This window comes from Ambystoma mexicanum, chromosome 11 (genome assembly GCF_040938575.1).
Source record: "Ambystoma mexicanum isolate Mex_15411 chromosome 11, UKY_AmexF1_1, whole genome shotgun sequence".
In the NCBI taxonomy this organism is placed as follows: domain Eukaryota; kingdom Metazoa; phylum Chordata; class Amphibia; order Caudata; family Ambystomatidae; genus Ambystoma; species Ambystoma mexicanum.
In genome coordinates this window covers 276,241,017-276,261,318 of record NC_090934.1, presented here as the reverse complement: position 1 = coordinate 276,261,318, position 20,302 = coordinate 276,241,017, and positions in this window count along the sequence as shown.

Below are 20,302 nucleotides of genomic sequence, written 5' to 3'. Positions count from 1 at the left end.
TTCTGGATGGTGCGGGTTGCCACCCCCTCCGCGTCCTCTCCCGTCCTTCCCTCTTGGCGCGGGACGATCCGAAGAGGGCATCATACTGCCCCAGGACTTGCTCCACCAGGACACCAACTTCGGTGGCAGTGAAGCTGGTGCCCCTCTGCCCCTCTGCCCCTCTGGCCGGGGGTTGCAACTGGTGTCAGATGTGGTTGTGCTCCACATGGCAACCCCAGGGGCAGGAGTGGGTGACCAACTGGGTCCTGGGGCTGGGCTGTGGAGCGATGTCATTTGAGTCGGGACTCTTCTGTACCAGCAGGGGTGGACACAGCAACTGGACCCCTGCAGATGGCTGATGTGCAGGCACCAAATGGCAGGGCACGGTGGCAGCAGGCAGGCAGGCAGGCAGCAGCAGATGGCATGTGGGAGGCTGCTTGGGGCACTGGGGGCCAGTGAAGTGTCCTTCTGGGCAGGAGCGTGGTCTTCCGTGCGTTTTCGCGTGGCCAGCTTCATACGGAGTGAGTAGGCACGTGAAAAATCTGCACGCTGCGTGTAATGCGCGTAAGCGCGCGTGAAAAACTGCACGTCCGCGTGTAATAGGAGGAAAGGGCCCATGCATAAGCGTGCGCGCGTGAAAAACTGCACGTCCGCGTGTAATGCGCGTAATCAAACGTGAAAAAGTGCACGTCCGCATGTGACTTGACGCGCGCGTGCGTTTTCCCTCAGCACGGGTTAAAGGTGAGCGGGCCCAGCAGTTCGCTGTACGTGCCTATCGTGGAGACCGACGTGTGTTGCTGCTTCCAGTTGTTTCGCGCGCCATCTACTTCACAGCTCTCAAGGACGTATCTCTTCTTTTGGCGGGGGTATTGGCTACGCGTGTTTTTCTGCATCGCGCTAGTCAGACGGTGAGTCGCAAACGCTCCTTTTCCCACTGCGGGTGCCCCTGTGTATCGCACCCATTTTCGATGTCATCGTAGCCTGCGTGTCCCACGCGTACGCGTTATACGTGTTACTGGGTGCCACCGCGTACTGCGGGAGGTTTAATCCACGCACGTAGGCTGCAGGGTTGCGTGCACGGTTTTACTGCAGTTTTGGGGTGCCTGAGCGTTGCGTGACCCGTCAACACATCACCGGGGTCACATACAGCCTTGCAGGTGCAGGGGGGCTGTTAACATCTTGCTTCCCACCCCCTTCACCCCAATTGCCCAGGTCAATTGTGCTGTACACCTCCCATTGGCACCACTCCATCTGTGCCAGCACTATAACATCTGTGCCATGGTAGGGAGGCTACCAAAGGTGAGGGGCGCCTCAGCTGGGCGTCCTCCTCGTGGCGGGCGTGGTCGGGGACGTGGCCGTGGTGACCAGGGAGTAGGGGGACTCCAGGGTGTCCAGGGCAGCCACAGAGGGGGAAGAGGCAGGGGTGCGCCACTTGAGCACAATCTTGTGCCATGTGTCGGTGCAGCCATGCCACCACCCCCTGTGGTTCAGGGGGATGCAGCTCCTGCATCTGGCACTGGCACCCGTATGACCCGGCAGTCCGTTACATCGACTGCCACGGGCCCAAGGGTAGCGGTAGCTGCAGGTGCAGTTGTGGACACCGCCACCCAGGCTCAGGGTCTGCCAGCGCAGGCTGCGTTGGCACTTGAAGAGCCCTTGGTAGATCTCCAACAGGCCAGGGGGGAAACCATTGGGGCAGGCCGGGCTGCTCAGACCAAGACACGTGTCCCTGGGGCAGTCATGTCATCTGCTGCCCCGAACAGCCGGGTGTTGGCAAGTGCAGGGGCAGATGCACCCAACAGCACCCCGGTTGTGAGTCTGCCAACCAGGACCGTTGCGGTCAATGACCCTGCCACAGCTGATGTTGCTGCGCAGGGTCCATTAGTGGGCACCCAGCTGCCACTGACACAAGTCAGGCCTTTGGTCATCCCTCCACCTGCCACTCCCTCGGCTCAATCCACCCAACCCACTGGCCATACTGGTCAGGGCGGCATTAGCCAGCCAGGGTCTGCGCCACAGTCCAAGAGGAGGAAGGTTGCATCTGCAGCACAGGCTGGGACCCCACACACAGCCACGACCTCCTGCACGTCGAGGAAGAAGCCTTTCTGTAAGCAGGAACTGGACTTCCTCGTGGACTACGTGCGGGGACACAGCCGTGACATGCTAGTGGGTGCCAATAGTCAGACTACGGCTGCCCAACGTGACACCCACTGGAAGCATGTGGCGGAACATGTCAGTTCATTCGGCCATGAGGTGCGCACGGCGCAGGAGTGCAAAAAGCGCTGGAATGACATCAAGCGCAGCACTAAGGCCAAGCGTGCCTCAAATTACAACTTGACTCTGGTGACTGGCGGTGGGCCTGCACCAGAGGAGGAAGAACTCACTCCGCATGAGGCTCTCGTTGCGGAGTTCATACCACCAGAATTGGTCGAAGGTGTGGGAGAGATGCTGGACTTTGATGCCCAGTCCAGTGAGTGTTGATGCGTAGTTGTTGAGGACGTGTGTGTTTCACATGTGGGATGTGTTGTGCATGATTGCTGCTACATGTGACCTGTACATGGTTCTGATGTGTAAGTAATGCAATGCCACCGTCATGCATGTCTCCTCTGCCTGCATGCGGGACTCCATGTGGCCATGCCCCCTTGCCCCTCCACCGCCACTCTGCACCCCAGTTCCACCTTTGCACTGGTCTGCTACATTCTTGCCAATGTGTAGTTTCATGTTCATGTGTCCTGTGTAGATGCTAACTTCCAGCTTAGAAACTGCCAGACATATGCCGTGTGGTACAGCCTTAGTACTCGATGCAGGGCATCCCACTTGTACTGTGCATGGCTCAGATGTCCCGCAGGGACATGAGTGCCCATTAATGCTCCATGTGCATTGCACACATGCCCCTATGTGTCCTTGACTGGATGATCACTGTAATATGAGTCCTTGGTTACATACATTGCCTGCCATATTATCGGCCTCCCCATGTCAACTGTGGCTCAGTCCTGCGTTGCACACATGTTTAGGCTCTGACAATCTGTGTGGCTCACAGGCCTCAGCCTGTTCAATGGCCAATGACTCTGTCCAACTCCTGTCGTGTCTTCTACACACGTGGCCGGCCTCCGGATCTTCCATCATGTGTCCTGCCCACTGTCCCAGCATCATTTGCAGTGTTGTAATTGAAATCACATTAAGCTGTTGATGCCAGTCAACACTGCTTGTCAATACACAGGTGTATGCTCAGCCTTTTGATACCATGCTAGGCATCCCTGCTTTGGTACTGGGGTGGAGGGGTGCTTGCCTTCTAGACATGGTACACATTGAATACACAATGCACGTGATGTCTGATTTTGACATTGCACTGCCTTCACATTTCCTGGCACACACCATGGAGTGCTTGTACATGTAGGTAGTGAGTGGCGTACACATTTTCTGCACTGCATAGACCCACTTCCATGCAAACTGCCACCTTTCAACAGGTCTGATCACAGAAGCTATTCTAAGTAGACCCAGCATGCATGCATGGTCATATGTTGTGTGTCACATGTCTGCCAGATGCCTTTGCTGTCGGTGTGTGTGTGTGTGTTGTGTGCTTCTGACATGTGTACTGACCCTTTCCTCTCTATTTTTCAGGTGATGACGCAATGGATGCAGAGGATGGTGTTGTCATGCCAGACACAGGGTTGGTAAGACCACATCAACCCGGCACTAGTGGGGGTCGTGGGGTGGTAGGCCACGAAAACCCCCAAGTGCTGCAGTCCATCCTGTCTCTGGCTGTCTATGAGTCCAGCCTTGATGACGACTCTGACGTCCATGTTGAGTTGGATGACCATCAAGTCCATGTGTCAGGGGTGAGTGATTCTGATGTGGACACTCCTCTGTCTGCGACCCCTGCACTGAGGGATCAGACAGTCTTGGTTCCTCCGCCCGTGGTGGATCGGGACGCAGGGTCACCCTCCACACCAGTCACTGATGTGCCTGGGACATCACGTCGACGGGGGCATGTAGTCGTGCAGCCGCAGGCGGTGCCAACACAGCGAGGACCCCCGGTCCTTGGGTCCCGCAGGGGTCAAGCCCGGCAACGCGGTCGCCGCGCGCAACCGCTGTATACTGAGTGGGAGCAAGACATGACTGCCAATTCAGAACGTCAGGGGGCAGCAATGGAGAACATCGCTGACAGCATGGAGCGTGTGGCCCGATCTGTGCTCCCCCCTGCTCGGCAGGTGCTACTCCAGCAGCAGGCGGCACGGTCCACGGCCCGCTCGCTCAGGCTGGGCATGGCGGCCTCAGACAGGGCACGCCAGGCTGAAATGTCGTCTCTGCGTCAAGCAATTGCTGCTCACGCAGAGGCGCACATGGATGCCCTGAGGGAGGAGTATGCCTCCCTCAGATCCACTCTGGGTGTCCTTATGATGTCCCAGAGGCAGCGGGCAGAGGAGAGGTTTGCACAGCTTGAGCGCACCATCTCGGCTGAGCTACAGGCTTGCCGGGAGGTGCAGCGGTTGTCCAGCCAGGCCTTGCAGGAGGAACTCCGTGTTACACGTGCTACCTTGCAAGAGGAAGCACGTGTATCACGTGAGGTCCTGCATGCAGACCTATGTAACATCGCCACACAGAACCAGGCTCACCTGTCCGGCAGACTTGCTGCCGACGAGGGGCAAGCTGCGGCTAGGCGTGGCCAGGCTACTGTGCCATGTCCTCCTTTCCAGGATGAGCCAGACTCGGACGACCATCTATCTCCCACATAGGTCGTGCTGTGAAGGCGTTGAGCCCATGGAGGTATTTTTTTTTGGCTCAGCATCATCGCATGTGGATGTTGAGCAGCACCCTGTACCTCCCCCCTCCTGGGTGCCTCCCCTCCCCCCCGGGTCGTATGTGGCCATTTTTGATTTTTCATTTAGTTTAGTTAGTTAAGTTTCTGTTTGATAGTTAGTTTAAATAGGTAATGTAGGTTTTCCTTAGTTAGTGTAATTAGTTAATAGTTGAGTTAGTTTAAAATTTGTAGTCTATTGTGCTTACATGTGACAGTGCGGTGCCTTGTGGTTTTTGAAGGCATCCACTGTCTGTTCCAGCTGGGCCCTTCATGGTTGTCTTGTGTATGTGTTTGCTGCTTGGGTTCCTTGACTCACATATGCCACTCCTGCCTCCCTTATCCATGGGCTCGCAAGGATGGTTCGGTGTAACAGAATTTTACACAAGGGCTTTGGACTGTCATATCTGTGGCATGTCTGGTGCTTTTTGACTTGTGTTGACACCCCTAGTGGGGATGATTTAGGTGTAATTGTCCACTGTTCAGCTTTTGCTAGATGGGGCGTGTCATGATTAATGTGGACATTGATTGCTATGCATTGTGTATTATGTTTCATATCTTTCCTGTACACGTGCTTGTTGCAAATCATGCTGTAGTTAGTGTTCCACACTTTGGAGGTGAAAGACGGACTGATGGTGTGATTTGTGATGTGACTCTCTGACATGGTCAAGTAATGAGATGCCTGATGAGACACACACAGATCACTTTGATGCATTAATCATGTGTTTCATGCACTTTCTGCAGGGGGATGAGGCATCAGAGCACCTTTGCCAGCAGACATGGCCCATTGGACGACATAATTCCTGACCCGTTTGTTGGTGCCCACATGCACATGTGTGCACAAGCAGAGCCACAGTGATTGCAGACCCACATCCTAGAACTGCTGACATGTTCCAAGCAACTCCAGGCAAGGTGAGCATCACAGGGGGGCCACGAGACAGCAAAGCTTGCACCAGGCGAGTTGCACGTGCAGGCTTAGTCACAGCACTGAGGGTGAGCTTAGACAAATATTGGTGTTGAAGCACAGAATGCAGCTCAGATGTGTTTGTGGACTGATGGCTGTTGATAGTAGGGTTGTCTGGGACACATGCGGGGGCAGTGGCACATACCCTGCAGTACACCAGGGTTCATTGAGGCACTTGTATCAACCATGTAGCCTTCCAAGACATGGAAAGGGGCAGCTCACAGGGACATACAGCAAGGGACATACTCGGGTGCAGTGCATGTCTATTCCACGTACTTCATGATAAATGCACTGGCAACTTTCTTTTGGTCATGGTGGTACGCAACTTGATCTGTAGTCATGGCTTGCCATATGGGTCTGTCTGCTTACCCAGGGAACATTGCATGTTGTGTGCATTGTGACACATTGGTGTTCCATTTGCCACGCACCCACCAGCGGCTGACTTACTGCATTGACTGTGAATGACCCGTCACAGGGTTGATATTATATATGGGTACGAAGCATGGAGCACAGATTTTCTGTTTGTAGAGGTGTATGTTGTTATGGGGCATGTTTTGTGTTGTGTTTTTGTGCAATTGGCATGTACTGGTTGCTGACTGTGTCTCTCTTTGCAGCATTGCAGTGCTCCTGTAACTGGACCTGAGAGTGCGCAGGCAGGAGGCCAGCACTCAAAACCAGAGCTAAGTGTCTTGTTGTATTTTCTTACAAACTGCCCTGCATAGGCTTGCTGGGGAGTGTACTGATGCATGGATGTATGTGTGGTCCTATTTGGTATGTTTTTTACCCTAATCACCCTTGATCCTATGCAATTTCGAAACCTGTACCCTCTACCCGGTGTTCCTGCTTCCCATGACTATCCAAGCAATGTTCCCTGACCCTCTTTCCCCACTGGGGTTGCGGATGCCTGTGTAAGCCCCGAACTTGCAGGCGCCAAAACCCTAGAGGGGGTGGTTGGTTCGTACCACTCCTGAGCCTGGACTACAGAAGGCCATGACAATGATGTCCAAGTTTGTTTGTATTGTGCATGTGTTCATGCAGGTTGTACATTTTCGTGCATTCCCTGGTTTCATGTGTCATTCCTGCTCCCCTCACCTGCCACGCATTCCAGTCATCCAGTGTGTCTACACCTGTCCAGACTGCATATCCCTGAACCTCTTTCCCCACCAGGATCTCAGGGGCCTGTGTGAGTTTGACCTTGCAGGCACCCGGGACATGGTGTGGGTGGTTGTTTCATGAGACTCCAGCGCCTGTACAGGGGATCTGTGACAGTACACATCCATTCATGGTGCATCATCCTATGTCATGTACCACACATGTCTCACATCCAGTCGTGACATTGTTTTGCTGTGCTACCTTGGTTGTTGCATCATTGTGGTAGTACTTGGCCTTTGAGACGTACTGCTATGTCAAGTCATCTACTGGAGGGTGTTTGGGTTCCTTTTCATGCCTTGGATTATGTGAATTTGGAAATGAGTGTGGATTCTGAGGGTTCAGGCATCTCTTTACACACAAGGTGGGAGATGGACACGAAGGGTAAAGGTGATCCTGTGGCCAGGTGGGAATGAGGGTTGGAGGCTCCATGACCCAGGTGCAGTTGTTCAGTGGGTCATGGTCATTTGCGAGGGGGGGGGTTGTTGTTGATAGTTGCGTTGCCCTGCAGTGTGATGGGAACTCTGACATTGTAATGTTGTTGTCCTATGTACATGTTGTGTTCTGCTGATCAATGCCTGTTCATGTGTTGTGTTTTCCTTTCAGGTGCGAGGGGATAGTAGTGGTTTGACATGCTGGGGTGTACACATGGTGGATGTTCACATGTGATGTGTAGGGAACACTGATGGTCACTTGAGTGCACATGCATATGTGGAGTGCATGTCCTTGCAGAACCACACACTTGCACTCGGATGCACTCCATGTACTCCCACCCTTGCATATCCACGTGTACACTGTTTGCCTTCTGGTGGCCACTGTGTCCCGCCAGCACATGTTCTGTGACCGATTATGGTTCGAGTACATGCCTAATTTGATGTTTGATGTAGTCTGTCACTTAGATGTGATGCTCAGGGTGTGCATCACACACAATGGCTGTTCACTGTGCTGTGCGCTGAGCAGTGTGATGCAGGAGTAGGACATTGCACACATGAGCTGCGGTGTTCATTTTGCAATGCATCATGTGCATATAGCCAGGCATTCATTGTGATGTTACGTCTACGACTGTTGTAATGCATTTGGAATCGACTAATTTTTGGTGGGACATTTTGTTGGTCTGTCATTTCATCGGATTCCGGGTCAGGCATCATTGTCCGATGCCACTGTACATTTAGGACATGGAAATGTGTACCTTATCGTTACTGGGTGGGTGTATGGGTATTGCTTGCCATGTCATGTTGATGTTTGGGAGGGTTTGACTGTCATGACAGTGATGGCCATGGCCTGTTTTGCAGGTGTGTGTGATGCACACCTTGCATGTCCAGGTCATCCGCTTCTCAGAGCAACTAGCTGGGGGTAGGTTTCTCTCCGCAGCAGGGCCCTCCCCCTCAAACAGACTTCCTGACTTGAACTTGAGGGGAACCATCTCCAGTTCAGGAAGCACCTCAAGACCTTCCTCTTTGCTTCTGCTTACTCTCTGCCTCTCCCTTGCAGAATTATTCACTGGAACTGCACATGAGCTGCAACTGGGCCACTCTCACCAACCTCGGTCCCTGGGCCAGCCACTGTCCACTTGCACTGCCACCCTGGCAACCCCTGCACTGCAGTACTGTCTCTCTATCCCTACAGCCCTCCCTTCCCAGCACTCGTCTGCACTTACCTTAGCAGTTGCCACCAGGCGACCTATGTATAATTGTTTGGCCTACTTCCCCTGTACTGGACTCCCCCCCACCCTTGCACTTTTCCCTTCCCCCTACCCCTGCACTTGCACAATCACAATGACACCTGGCCTAGTAGTACCATTCTCTGTGTTCCCTTGTTCCCCCCCCCCCCTGCCTCATTGTGCCTTGTAATACTTGTGTATGGCTCATGTCATGTCACATGTCATATGTGTGCATTTTGGTTGCACAGGATAGCTTGTGTTTAAGTAGCTAGGGATGCAGACGATGTGGCACTTCCATGGCAACTATCTCAGGGTGGTAGGGTTGTGACAGTTGACTGTCACTTTGTCATCATCGATTGTCACCTGGTATGTGCCAGGCCTGTGTGCACTCCGCAGGGGTGGGAGTTTAGGTGAAAAATGTGGCCACAAGCTGGGTCCGGGCTACCTCGCCACGTGCCCTGTCCCCTCCCATGGCCAGCGCCTGTGCCTGTGGTTGGGGATGTGGGGGCACCACCATGTCCACCGGGACGCCCTGCCGTGTTGCAACATTGTGCAGGACACATGCTGCCACAATGATCCTGCACACAACTGCTGGTGCATAGAGTAGTTGCCCACCAGAGCGGTCAAGGGAGCGGAAACGTGACTTGAGCACTCCGAATGTGCGCTCCACTATGCCCCTGGTTGCAATATGGGCAGCGTTGTATCTTACCTGGGGTGGTGTGGTGGGGTTCCGGATTGGCGTCATCATGTGGTTGCTCAGAGGGTAGGCACTGTCCCCTGGGGAGGTGATAATTGTTCAGATTATTGGGGTTGGTATATTTGTCTGTGTGTGACTTGCATGCATGTGCAAGGGCATTTGTACTCACCTAGGAGCCATGTGTCGCCATGCTGCCCAGCTTCCAGGGCCCGGCTCAGGGCGGACATTCTGTATATGAAACTGTCATGGGTGGAGCCAGGGTAGTTTGCATACACAGAGGTGATGATTCCCTTTGCATCGCATACCACCTGTACATTGATGGAATGCCAGTGCTTGCGGTTTCGGTATATGTGCTCAGTGGCCCTAGGTGGACGTAGGGCCACATGGGTGCAATCTATGGCACCGAGCACTTTGGGGAAGTGTGCCACCCTGAAAAAATCCAGGACAACGGCCTGCCTTTCTGCGGGTGTTCTGGGCATGTATATGTGCCTGCGGACTGAGGGGCGCGCTGTCATGATTGCCAGTACCTGGTGTAGGCAGCGTGACTGCGTGGCCTGTGAGACCCCCCCCACTATGGCAGTGGTCCGCTGAAACGACCCAGTGGCCAAGAAATGCAAGACATTGAGCAGCTTCTCCAAGGGGCTCAATGCTTGGGAGCAAAGGGTGGGGGATGTGAGGTCATCTTCCCACTCCCTGACCAGGTCTAGGATGATATGGGGTGGAAACCTATACCTGCCGTAGACCTGGTCGTCAGGCATCCCAAAAAGGCCTGTCCGTGGTGCAAAAATGCGTGGCCTGGCTATTCTCCTCCTCCTGCGGTGTCCCACAATCACTGCAGCAACAAATGGGGCATTCATCGTCGCTGTATTTACGCGTTTGTTGTTTGCGCGCACTTTTATGCTGTGCGCGGGACGCCTCCGTGTGGGCGGAATCGTTGGTTTCCCGTATTCTGGTGTCATCGCGTGTGATCGGAGGGGAGCGGGCGTACACGCGATTGGCCTGGGTACGTGTGTTTCGGGGTGCGCGGGAAGTTCCACACGCGATTGGCCGGGGTACGTGTGTTTCGGGGTGCGCGGGTAGTTCCACACGCGATTGGCCTAGGTACGTGTGTTTCGGGGTGCGCGGGAAGTTCCACACGCGATTGGCCTGGGTACGTGTGTTTCGGGGTGCGCGGGAAGTTCCACACGCGATTGGCCTGGGTACGTGTGTTTCGGGGTGCGCGGGTATTTCCACACGCGATTGGCCTGGGTACGTGTTTCGGGGTGCGCGGGAAGTTCCACACGCGATTGGCCGGGGTACGTGTTTCGGGGTGCGCGGGAAGTTCCACACGCGATTGGCCGGGGTACGTGTTTCGGGGTGCGCGGGAAGTTCCACACGCGATTGGCCGGGGTACGTGTGTTTCGGGGTCCCGTGAACTTTCACACGCGATTGGTTGAGATCCACGTGTGTACTGTCATCACGTGCAATGAGGGATACTCCCTCGCACGTCACGTCACAGACGCGCTCACGCGCTGAGGGCCTTTGGTCCAATGAAAATGCGTATGCGTGCAGACGCGCTTACGCGCTAAGGGCCTTTCCTCGAATTACACGCTGACGTGCAGAATTTTCACGTGCCTAATCACTCCGTATCAAGCTGGCCACGCGTAAGCACACGGAAGACCACGCTCCTGCCCAGAAGGCCGAACTACTGCCCCCCAGAGCCCCGAGCACGCTCCCACCTGCCATCTGCTGCTGCCTGACTGCCTGCTGCCCACGTGCCCTGCCATTTGCTGCCTGCACATCAGCCAGGGGTGCTGTTGGTGTGACCACCCCTGCTGGAACCAAAGACTCCCGACTGGGATTCCATCGCTCCACAGCCCAGCCCCAGGACCCAGTTGCCCACCCACTCCTGCCTCTGGGGTTGTCATGTCGGGGCCAACTCCATCTGTGACCACTGACAACCCCCGGCCAGAGAGGCAGAGGGGCACCAGCTTCAGTGCCACCGAAGTTGGTGTCCTGGTGGAGCAAGTCCTGGGCCAGTATGATGCCCTCTTCGGAAGTTGCCGCGCCGACAAGGAAGGACGGACTCGGATCTGGACTGACATCGTGACTGCCATCAACGCGGAGGGGGTGGCAGTCCGCGACTTCCAACATGTCAAGAAGCGCTGGGAGGACTTCAGGTCCAGGACCCTGACCAAGGCCCGGCGCCTCTTGAAGGCAGCGGATGCCAAGGGGCGCCGGGGCCACTTGTCGGAAGAACAGATGAGGGTCCTGGAACACATATCCCCAGCGCTCCACGTCCAGGTCCTTGAGAGGCAGACCCGTCTGGAGTCGAGCGGTGAGTGTACATGCATCCTGATTGTGAGCAGTGCGTGTGGTGATTGTTCAGTAGTGTGCAGGTTGCACATCTGTTTGTATGGGGTCGAATATGGGTGCGGGTGTACAGGGCCGTGGGGCTGACACATGCGAGGGCTGTAATGTGTGAGACATGGATGGTGCCTGTGTGTGTGGGCTTGCATGCCAAATGCAGTTGTGTGGGCACACAAGTCTGTATGAATGTGTATGTGAGTAGACATGTCCGTGATGTCACGCATGTATGTTGTTTTCAGCTGATTGTATCAGCGCTGTGTACATGTGCATGTGTGTGTATTTGACAAGGGTGCAACAGTGATGCAACATGGATGCATGTGACAGCGGTATGTGGAAGCCTGATTGGCAGATGTGACATGGATGCCCGTCTGAACACTGCGACACTTAGCAGAGGTGTACACATGCATGCAAGTGTGGTGGTGTGTGTACATGTGTGGTGCACTTCCTGTGTTGCATGTGATGTCTGGCTCACCTTTGCCTGCTGATGCTGTTGTATGTGTATGGATGGTGTTGGCAGTTGCAACATGGCTGTGGTATGGCTCGTGTGTGCAAGTTGTAATGACATGTGTGTTGGGGATTGTGATGACATGTCAGAGGTTTGCCAATGCCACTCATGTACAACTGTCATGTGTGTATGTGTACATTGTACAGTGCCCTGATGCCTGTGTTTTGTTTCTCCCTGTCTGCAGCGTCAACTGATGAAGAGGGCGGAGAAGGTGCTGTGGAGCACAGCGGCGGGGATCCGACCGCCAGCCGGAGACGCAAGGCCCGGCTCCCCTCCCAGGTTGTCATCTCGTCGGGGAGTGAGGAGTCCGGTGCCGCGTCCCAGGCCGCAGCTGCCGGGGGGAGGTCCAAGAGGCGGAGGTTGCAGTTGGACTCCTCGGCAGCAGAAGGGGCAGCTGGGACCCCACAGGGCCCAACGGGGGAAGATGGCACAGAGTCATCCAGGTTGGTGGGGGGTTTGGTGGAGGAGGAGGCCGTGCAAGCACCGGAGACGGGGTCTGGGGGTGGGGATCCCACTGGTGCTAGTGGTGCAGTGCAGGACCAGGGACAGGAGGCAGCACAGGCCGCCGCGGAGGTGCCTGTGTGCAATCCTGTCTCTGATCCTGTCCCTGCATCATCTTGCACCAGCAGGGATGCCCATGTCCAGACCAGTTTTCAGGCAGGGGATGAGCTGACGTCAACTGGCCTTCCCCTGCCTGCGGACGTGGCTATCCAGGCCCGGGTTGAGCCTGTCCTGGCTGGAGTGGCGTTGCGTCAACGGGCCATGCGAGGCGACCTGCAGTCTTTTCATGAAGAGACTGCAGGTCATCTCGAATGGCTCGTTGACCACGTCAGCCTGCTGGGACAGGTCACCCAGGCCGGATTCCTCCGTCTGATGGGGCTTGCCACGACCCCCTCCTCAGCTGGACCCCCTACGCGCCAGTCGTCCTCTGTGCCATCTTCCCATCCATCAGTCACCTGGGTGCCCTGTGGAGCTGCCTCTGACGGTGCGGCCAGGCTGGTGGAGGAGGCATCCCTGCCACAGTCGGGAGTCGGACGTCCAGCAGGGGTGGCCACGTCAACGACTGCACCCCAGCCGGCGGAGGATGTGCAGGCAGCAGGAGGCAGTGCAGGGGCAGAGGCACAGCAGCAGCAGCTCCATGGTGGGAGCCATGAAGGCTCGGGGCCTTCGACATCGGAGGGGCAGGCATCGGCCGGAGGGCAGGAGGACCCAGGACAAAAAGTGTCTTCCGTGTGGCAGCGGTTGGGCCACGCCATAGATGCGGAGCGGCAGCGGGCGGAAGAGGCACGGCTCTCAATGGTCAGGGCGGAGAACTCCATGCAGAGGGCCCTGAGGCGGGTCGAGTGCCTCGAGGCAATCCGCAGGGCTTTGGAGGTGGACACGTCGACGGCCCTGCGGACCCTCGGGGCCATGGAGGTGGACCGCCTCCGGGACATAGAGGAGGAGTTCGATGATGCCCTGGCCCGGCACATCCAGAAGTGAGCCGTGGAACTAGCCCGCTGCCCTTGTACATAGTTATGTAGGTAGTGTTAAGTTTCATTTTTGTTTTTATTTCATTTGGACCTTTTGGACATTGGCCACATTTTTGTATATAGTTTTTTTTATTAGTTAGTGTAGTTAGTTAGGTTTCCTTTATTTTGTTGGGATGATGGACCCTGGCTTCTTGCTTTGTACATAGTTGTGGACTTGGACATATTTTTTTTTTTGAATTATCCATGGATCAATGGCTTATGTTTTTTTTTCACATTGGATTTTGTTTGGTGGACATTGACTTTGTAGTACATTACTTTGGATTTCTATATTCTTTGATTTTTTCTTTTTTTTGGACGGACATGCTTCTTTTCATTTTTTTCCATTCACATTTCAGTTTCTTCATTTTTGTTTCTATTCATCTTTCCTTTAATACATTATTTATTTGTTGCACTTCAATGTGTGGTGTCTCATTGTTTTCATGCATTTCATGTTATGTGTTTTGAGATTCACTGACACCCATTGGGTGTATGTGAGGGACATGTGTTTGTTTTGGAACTTGCAATTGGTGTTCTGTGATGTAATTGCAGAATATGAGTGGGTGGATGCAATACTCGGGTGGGTGTTTTGCATTTGGGGGCTGACCATAGAGACCAGGGATCTGGACTGTGATGACATGTTGGGTGGGGAACATGAGTTGGACATGGGTGGGGGCCTGCTGGCAGGTGCCCCACAGTGCTGGGGGGTGGGAGACATGAGTGGGGGCCTGGTGGAGGGTGCCCCTGGATGCTAGGGGGTGGGGGTGCAGGGGGACATGAGTGGGGGCCTGTTTGAGGCTGCCCCTGCACTGCTGGGGGGTGGGGGTGGGGGGAGACATGAGTGGGGGCCTGGTGGAGGGTGCCCCTGGATGCTGGGGGGGTGGGGGTGGTGGGAGACATGAGTGGGGGCCTGGTGGAGGGTGCCCTGCACTGCTGGGGAGTGGGGGTGATGGGAGACATGAGTGGGTGCCAGGTGGAGGGTGCCCCTGGATGCTGGGGGGGTGGGGGTGGTGGGAGACATGGGTGGGGGCCTGCTGGCAGGTGCCCCACAGTGCTGGGGGGTGGGAGACATGAGTGGGGGCCTGGTGGAGGGTGCCCCTGGATGCTAGGGGGTGGGGGTGCAGGGGGACATGAGTGGGGGCCTGTTTGAGGCTGCCCCTGCACTGCTGGGGGGTGGGGGTGGGGGGAGACATGAGTGGGGGCCTGGTGGAGGGTGCCCCTGCACTGCTGGGGGGGTGGGGGTGGTGGGAGACATGAGTGGGGGCCTGGTGGAGGGTGCCCCTGGATGCTGGGGGGGTGGGGGTGGTGGGAGACATGTGTGGGGGCCTGGTGGAGGGTGCCCCTGGATGCTGGGGGGTGGGTGTGCTGGGAGACATGTGTGGGGGCCTGGTGGAGGGTGCCCCTGGATGCTGGGGGGGTGGGTGTGCTGGGAGACATGTGTGGGGGCCTGGTGGAGGGTGCCCCTGGATGCTGGGGGGGTGGGGGTGGTGGGAGACATGAGTGGGGGCCTGTTTGAGGCTGCCCCTGCACTGCTGGGGGGTGGGGGTGGGGGGAGACATGAGTGGGGGCCTGTTTGAGGCTGCCCCTGCACTGCTGGGGGGTGGGGGTGGGGGGAGACATGAGTGGGGGCCTGGTGGAGGGTGCCCCTGGATGCTGGGGGGGTGGGGGTGGTGGGAGACATGGGTGGGGGCCTGCTGGCAGGTGCCCCACAGTGCTGGGGGGTGGGAGACATGAGTGGGGGCCTGGTGGAGGGTGCCCCTGGATGCTAGGGGGTGGGGGTGCAGGGGGACATGAGTGGGGGCCTGTTTGAGGCTGCCCCTGCACTGCTGGGGGGTGGGGGGTGGGGGGAGACATGGGTGGGGGCCTGCTGGAGGCTGCCCCTGGTGGCTGGGGGTGCAGGGGGACATGCGTTGGTGGGCAGTAGTGCTAGTTGATATGTGGGTTGGCTGGTGGGCATGGCCATGGTGGATGGGGTGCCTGCAGGACATGTGCTGGGTAGGCCCCTGTGGTGTGAGCCACCTGCAGGGGCCGTGGAGGGTGTAGAGGGTACACTGTAGAGGGTGTGCTGCTCCCCGCGCACCCCCGAAATACACGTACCCCGCTCAATCGCGTGTGTAACTTCCCGCGCACCCCTGATATCCACGTACCCGGCCAAATCGCGTGTGTCACTTCCCGCGCACCCCCGAAATACACGTACCCCGCTCAATCGCGTGTGGAACTTACCGCGCACCCCTGAAATCCACGTACCCGGCCAAATCGCGTGTGGAACTTCCCGCGCACCCCTGAAATCCACGTACCCGGCCAAATCGCGTGTGGAACTTCCCGCGCACCCCTGATATCCACGTACCAGGCCGAATCGCGTGTGGAACTTCCCGCGCACCCCCGAAATACACGTACCCCGCTCAATCGCGTGTGGAACTTTCCGCGCACCCCTGAAATCCACGTACCCGGCCAAATCGCGTGTGTCACTTCCCGCGCACCCCCGAAATACACGTACCCCGCTCAATCGCGTGTGGAACTTCCCGCGCACCCCTGAAATCCACGTACCCGGCCAAATCGCGTGTGGAACTTCCCGCGCACCCCCGAAATACACGTACCCCGCTCAATCGCGTGTGGAACTTCCCGCGCACCCCTGAAATCCACGTACCCGGCCAAATCGCGTGTGTCACTTCCCGCGCACCCCCGAAATACACGTACCCCGCTCAATCGCGTGTGGAACTTCCCGCGCACCCCTGAAATCCACGTACCCGGCCAAATCGCGTGTGGAACTTCCCGCGCACCCCTGATATCCACGTACCCGGCCAAATCGCGTGTGGAACTTCCCGCGCACCCCCGAAATACACGTACCCGGCCAAATCGCGTGTGGAACTTCCCGCGCACCCCCGAAATCCACGTACCCGGCCAAATCGCGTGTGGAACTTCCCGCGCACCCCTGATATCCACGTACCCGGCCAAATCGCGTGTGGAACTTCCCGCACACCCCCGAAATACACGTACCCCGCTCAATCGCGTGTGGAACTTCCCGCGCACCCCTGATATCCACGTACCCGGCCAAATCGCGTGTGGAACTTCCCGCACACCCCCGAAATACACGTACCCCGCTCAATCGCGTGTGTCACTTCCCGCGCACCCCCGGAATACACGTAGCCCGCTCATTCGCGTGTGTAACTTCCCGCGCACCCCCGGAATACACGTACCCCGCTCAATCGCGTGTGGAACTTCCCGCGCACCCCTGAAATCCACGTACCCGGCCAAATCGCGTGTGGAACTTCCCGCGCACCCCTGATATCCACGTACCCGGCCAAATCGCGTGTGGAACTTCCCGCGCACCCCTGAAATCCACGTACCCGGCCAAATCGCGTGTGGAACTTCCCGCGCACCCCCGAAATACACGTACCCCGCTCAATCGCGTGTGGAACTTCCTGCGCACCCATGAAATCCACGTACCCGGCCAAATCGCGTGTGGAACTTCCCGCGCACCCCTGATATCCACGTACCCGGCCAAATCGCGTGTGGAACTTCCCGCGCACCCCCGAAATACACGTACCCGGCCAAATCGCGTGTGGAACTTCCCGCGCACCCCCGAAATCCACGTACCCGGCCAAATCGCGTGTGGAACTTCCCGCGCACCCCTGATATCCACGTACCCGGCCAAATCGCGTGTGGAACTTCCCGCACACCCCCGAAATACACGTACCCCGCTCAATCGCGTGTGTCACTTCCCGCGCACCCCCGGAATACACGTAGCCCGCTCATTCGCGTGTGTAACTTCCCGCGCACCCCCGGAATACACGTACCCCGCTCAATCGCGTATTTTACTTCCCGCGGCGCCACTTTTTTGATGCGCTGGGACTCTACCGCCTGCCTTCGTGTGGCGGACGTGTTTCAGCTTGTGCGCGGCTTTGGCTGTGCGTGGGTTTGCCCTATTCCATTCCATGAATACGTGTGGTTCGTGTGCGTGTGGGCGTTACCTCTGCTTCCGTGCAGTGCATCCCCAGTTACGCCCTTATTTTCGCGTGTTGTTCCCCATTCCGCGCGTTACGCCCCATGTCCCGCCCACTTTCTGCTGTGTGCGCTGAGGTTGTGCGCTTTCACTGTGCGCGTCGCGCACCGTCGCGCACGCCTTTCGCGATGTTGCAGTGACTTGTGCGCCATGCACGGGTTTGGCGCACATCGCGCGGTGAACACGCGCAGGGACTTCCATGAATCGCGCGCGTGCGCGTGCGCCTGTTTTTTTCCGCTTGCGCCTGCTTGCGCCTGCTTGCGCCTACTTGCGCGTAGATTTTCGGCGCACGTTTGTTCCATGAATCGGCCCCATAGTGTTTTTGGAATAAGACAACGATTGGGCTGCAGTGGTTGTGTTATGGAGCAGTATTTATGAGTTATACTTATTGGGCCTCATTACACGGTAGGTGGTAGGGGATTACCAGCACTGGTAAGGGCACCGGTGCCCGTAATCCCCTATCGTCCTACTACGAGGTCCCTTAGCGGGTCCTTTCCTTAACTCCTGGTTTTACCAGGCGTTAAGGACGGGACCAGCTAAGGGACCCCAGAGCTAATAACGGTATGCAATTTGCTGTACCGTTATTAGCTCCATCCCCAATCCTATTGAGCCCTATGGGGGCTCAAATGGGAATGGGGAATGGTTCCCGGAATGGGGACTTACCGGTCACGCAAAGGTCAGAATAGACCGGTAAGTCCCTATTCCGGGAACGCGGACCTGGAAGGCAGTAAGGGCTTAGCCATGGCGCTAATAGCACCATGGCTACCGCCTACCATGTAATGAGGCTCATTGTAGTATGATAACTGTTTGGTTTGGTAACTGCAGTACATATATTCTTTGTCAATTTCTGTGATAAAAGAAAAGATCATGTTAGTATTGGTAGTTTGTAAGGACTTATAGCATTGAATAATAGACATTGTTTATTCATTGTGTCCCTCATATTTAGTAGATTACAAACCAGTGTACTGTGCTATTTGATCAGTTACTGTGTTTGTTTTTCTAATCATTGGGTCTGTGGGAAAAAAAAAATCCATGTCAGATTAAAAAAAACCTTTTTTGTTATGCTACAGTCTATTTGTTTGTTTGTTTTCATAGTTCACTTGTTGTTTCTGGTTAATGTTCTATCTGTTGGTTTATTACATATTTTTGGAGCAGTTAGATACCTGTTGGCGTATTCTACCTGTCTATTTTTTGTTATAATTTAGTGGTATTGATTTATTTGTTTGGTTGCTGCAAAATATTGGGTCAGTTAGATACCTGTTGGCGTATTCTAACTGTTTATAGTTGTTTAATTGAAGTTTTGTTAATATTTAAGTACAGATTAGTTATTACATTTTGGTTTCAAGAATATTAAATAAGTGTTTGTAAGATTTTCTGGTTATCTTTGCTTTAGAGTAATGGTACTGTCATTACATTCGAACCAACCACATTTCTTTTTAATATATGCAGTGTAGTGACCTGCATTGGTTGTGGCTCCTGCGTGGTAGATTATATCTATTGTTGTAAAGGTTTCTTACCAAGTGGTACTTGACCATGTGTGAATCCAGTCAGTTTGCAGTTGTTTTAGGTACCATCTATGTCAGTAGCGCTCTTGCCCTCGTAGTGTAGCCGAGGAGTTCTTCTCGCCAATCTACCGAACTAGTCAGTACAATCAACAAACAGAACAGTTGATTGGCGGAAAGAAGGAATGTCAACGAAGAATCCAGAACCCGATGGAACAGGATACTGGAACGGGATGTCTTCTCAAGGTGTACAGGCAAGACCCCCAGACAACTGCACTACGAGCAAATATCACAGAGATGCGATGTATGCAAAATAAACGCAGAAATCAGAATAGAATCCACCACTAACCTGTGTAGTTCTTCAGAATCTCCGACTCTCCGAATATTCCCAAGGAAGGAATAAGAAGGAAGGTAGAAGCCAACCCAAGATCCAGAAATGAAGGCAAAGCAAGAAGCAGGAGAAAATCCAAGATGACTGTCCAAAGAGCAAAACCTAACCCGACGGCACGAGGACGCCTAAAAGGTACAATAAGGCAGTCTCTAGTCCGTGTACCAAAAGTGACGAGTTCCAATGTAGGTGGACAATCCTAGCAGGGTAGGACCGTGGACGATCCGAGGTCGAAGAGCAGGGCTGGCAGCAAAAGTACAAAGGAGTAATCAAAGCAGGTCCGTGGACGATCCGAGGTCGAACAGCAGGAAGACAAGGCAAGGGGGGACAAGAAGCTGGAATACAAGAGAAAGCAAGCCGCTAGAATACAAGATTCAGAAGCGCCGGCAAAACGAACAGGCGTGGCTTATATAACAGTCACATACTATACGTAAACTTAACGTGTAGAGGGAAAAGTGACAGACGTGAGAGGACGCCATCGTCTCCATGCCAACTTCCAAGATCCCGGCAGACGAGATCTTAAAGGGACCGTAACCACCGTTCGTTGACGAATACGAGAGCCACAAGTATTAGTTCTCGTGGAAGCCGGATAACTATGGCGTCCCAACACAGATGATCTCTGCCGATACTTGACAGTTTCCTTCCCCAAAGAGGCCCCCACACGCCGAGATCTCCAAAAACGGGACAACAAAACCGGGGCATGTACGTTTTCGCATGGCTCCCAGGTGCGATCCTCCGGACCATAACCCTTCCAGTCAACATAGTAGAGTCTTCTACCGTTCCGAACCTTGGTGTCCAGG